Source organism: Hemitrygon akajei, unplaced genomic scaffold (assembly GCF_048418815.1).
Source record: "Hemitrygon akajei unplaced genomic scaffold, sHemAka1.3 Scf000037, whole genome shotgun sequence".
Taxonomy (NCBI): Eukaryota; Metazoa; Chordata; class Chondrichthyes; order Myliobatiformes; family Dasyatidae; genus Hemitrygon; species Hemitrygon akajei.
The window spans coordinates 7,131,550-7,135,740 of record NW_027331923.1 but is presented as its reverse complement, the minus strand read 5'-3'; positions in this window follow the sequence as shown (position 1 = coordinate 7,135,740).

The following is a 4,191-nucleotide window of genomic DNA, read 5'->3' as shown; positions in this document are numbered from 1 at the left end:
TCTGTCATGTAGTTCCCCCCCAACACAGGAAAAATTCTTTCAACATCGACCTTATTTAGTTTTTCAAACACTCGGTAGTTTTCAATGACCCCCCCCCTCCCCCCACATTCACCTAAATTCCAGGGAGTACAGGCCCAAATGCCAAACGCTCCTCATACGTTAACTTCTTCGTTCCCGGAATTATCCTCGTGAACACGGAATCACCCGGAAAGAAGAAAAGTAGTTCCCTCTAGTGGTCAGATCTGGTCACTGCAGAGGGGACGGGGAACAGTTGGTCAAACTCACAAGCGAAGTTTTACCTCATCTGGGGGCACTGTTTAGGACCTAGAATATTGGTATGTGAGGAGGTGAATGGGCAGGTGTAGCAATTGTTGAGAAGCAACGTAGATTATAAGCAGACACTGGACAAACTTGTATTCTCTGGAGCTGTGGAGGTTGAAGGAAGATTTAACTAATGTTTGTAAGATTACAGAGTCACAGACAGAATAGACAATTGGTTTTGTTGTCCCGAGATTGAAATATCACAGACTGGGCGGCAAGCATTTAGCTGAGATGGTTTAAGTTGAAAGGAGGTGTGCGGGGCAATTTTTTGTTGACACACTGTGGTGGGTGCACGAAATATCCTTCCAGGAGTGATACTGGAGGCAAATATGGCAGGCGGGATCAAGAGGCTCTTAAATAGGTAGATGAATGTGCAGGGAATGGACAATTGGGGACATTATATAGGCAGATAGCAAAGTTGGCTGATTGCATCTGTTCTTTTGAAACCGTGATCATGATTCAAACGCTTTTAGCAATAAATCAAGCCAAAAATCCTTTCTTAGCAGTTCTAGGTAAATTTATTATCAAATCACATACTTCATGGAGAATCAATTTATTGTTGCTGCTTATACTGTATGAAAAAAACACAACCAAATTTATTAAAACTACACAAGAAAAGACAAAGATAGAGAAACAACTGATGTGCAGTGAAAATAAAGGGTGCAAATAAAACAAAAATGATGATAACATTGAGTTGTAGAGGCTGTCATTTGAGGAATCAGTTGAGATTTGATGGTGATGTGCAAAGGAAGTTAGGATTAAACGTCTGAAAGTCTAAAATTGCAAATGTCACTCCATGCTTCAAGAAGGGAAGGAGTGAGTAGCTGAGCTCAGAGGTTGGGAAGATGTCGGAGTCGATTAGTAAGGATGAGGGTTCGGGGTACTTGGAGCCAAATAAGAAAATAGGCCGGAGTCTGCAGAGTTCCCTGAAGAGAAACCCTTGCCTGACGAATCAGTTTGACTTCGTTGAGGACTTTAAAAAGCATGACAGGAAAAGTGGTAGGTATTGTGCACTTGGATTCTAAGAACCTTTGACAAGGTGAGGCTGCTAAAGAAAATAAGAGTGAAGGGTATTTCAGGAATGGATCAAGCATTGGCTGATTGGCAGCAGCCAGAGAGTGGGAATAACAGAAACTTTTCTGACGCTGACTGGGGTAATACTCATAGTCTGGTAGCGCCAGCTGAACTGCTTCCTTATCTCGCTCGGCTAATCCACTCCCGAGGACACACTCGAGTGCAAAAGGTAATTGACATTTTTCCAATGGAGGTGAAATCCATAGTTCATGATGCAAGCCCGACTGACAGCCGAGAGATGTATGAAACAGAAAACAGACCTGGATCACCGGGGAAGCTCCCTCAACCAAACTCTGCTGCCCACCTGATGCATTTTTACATCTGCAAGTGGATGACGTCACTTCACCAACGAGCCAAGGATATTCATATCTATCAGCAGTGGACACATTTACAGGATGGGTAGAAACCAGAACCACATCTCACTGGAAATGTTTGTCAATAATTATGTTGAATGATGAATATTGACTGGCTTTTCACTGTCCACATCCACCAGCGTGATCAAGACAAGTTGATGGAATAAATGGGCATCATCAAACAACGGCTGACCAACTCTCACAAGGAAGACGTACCATGGCCCCCGTTTGAGGAAATGGAGCATCAGTGCAGCCCCAACAATGAGAACGAAATGTAGGAAATTAGAAGTGATGACGGGACGACCTCTAGGAAGCTCTCGATCTCAAAGAGGCTGACAGACATGTTATGTCAGATAGTTTAGTAGATAAAACTGACAGATCTGTTCAGTCTGATTCTCAGCCGGTTTCTGCTGCTTGAAGTGGTCCATTAGCAGGAGGACACACCTGGATCCATGGCGACTGGGTCCTGGTCAGGAAACCGCATAAGGAACCCCTGGAAGCTCGGCGGGAAGCTCCTGACCAAGTACGGTTGATCACCAATTCAGCAGTTACGGTAGAAGTTAAAAGTATGTGGATAGACGCCAGACACTGCAGGCGAGTTGAAATGACTCCGGATGATGATGCCTGGGCATCATTGGACTAGATATGTCCCTGCATCATCCCCGATGAAGATGGCAGAGGTTGTCATCGGAATATCGTTTAAATCGATACCTGCACCCGGCTGGAAGCCCGGGAAGAGTTTAGTAGCCTATTAGTTAATTAATTGGTATCTTGTGAATAGTCTTTTATTATCAAAATAATAGACTTAAGAAGCACCATCTTGCATTGCTTTGCCTTACAGTTCTTAGCATTAGCATCGTTTCTCAGCTCTGTATATGGTTTCCTTACTATTTCTGAGCTTGTCCTCTGAGATAAGCTAAAATCTTGAACATAAGGTCACACGTTATGTTTGACTCCCTATCGAACAGTAGGATGAGAAACTGAAGAGAGATCCAACAGGAGAAGAAATCAATCATGACGGAACGACAGGACAGATTCGATGGGCCGAATGGCCTGGTCCTTTGTAACATGGTCTTTTGTCTACCAACTTGACCAGCTACTTTGAGGGATCTCTGACCATAGACCATAATATATAGGAGCAGAACTTGGCCACTCGGTTTGTGACAGAGAGCGTTCGGTAAACACACTCCTTACACACTCGCCGTCCTGCTGTCGTTCGGCTGAATGGACTCAATTCAATGTGTTCATAAAAGGGTTTTAAACAGAGGGGATACGCTCGGGTTGGCTTTGTGGTGCATTTCCCTACATACACGGTGGAATATTTAATGTCTCTGGTGATGGGGTTGGGTAAATGTGTATATGTCGTTTGTATACTGGATACAGTCAGATAATTCTGTTTATACAAAAGCTCTTGTATAAAAGTGAGAAGCGATTTCAGCCATTTTATGTCGAAATGCTTAACGGGAAGGAGAGATGGGGAGACTTCACTCAGGTAGTGAGAGTGTAGAACGAGCTGCCAGAGCAAGTGGTGGAAACGCGTTTGATTTCAACATTTAAGATTAATTTGGATAGGTACATGTATCAGAAGGGTACCGGGTCGATGGGTCTAGGCAGTTAGATGGGCCGAATGGTCTGCTTCGGTTCTATGAGTCTGTGTTCACCACGGTCAGCAGCGGCTCTCTGACAGTGGATCCCACATTTCTGCCCTCTCACTGTGATTTCCCCCAGGTAAAGCGGATATGAACTACTAACCGACAGGCAGCAGCCATTCAGGTATATTTTAATTTGCTTTGTGATTTTGTCATTTAAACTTGTTGTGTGGCTCCTATATCACGATGGTAGGATGTCTGCGGATGATCAGCCTTCCACCCTGAGTGTGGCCAGTTTCACAGGTAACAACAATCCAGCTCATCATTCCAGAAGATTTTATCCACAGCGTCACCATTGGGGCCCGGTTTTGTACAGAATCCTCAAATGTCTTCACATTCAGAAGTGTAGGAATCTGCCGCGGGAGAAGGAGGGTTAATGTAGAGATGGCTGGTCTACAGTGAGGGGTGTTTACATTCCAGCAGCCTTTCGCTGACCGCTTCAGGTTCAAGTTCCAGCTTGTCGTGATACAGCCGTACACCAGCACACAGAGAAAACTAAACATGCCCCGGTAAAATCCCTCTGCCTCTCGAAAGTCATCCACGTCTTTCCTATCAGGGAATCGACACAAAATTCTCAGTGTTGTCTAACTAGACTTTTGGATTGAGATAAATGCCACGACTGATGTCCCAGTACGTGGATTGTTACACCAGGGGTAATAGGACTATTGACCTATTGTATGCAAACGTACAGGATGCATATAGTGCATCCCCACTGCCTTCACTGGGGAAAGCTGATCACAACCTGGTTTTGTTACAGCTCAGATATAAATCAATTGTGATGAGGCATCCCACTA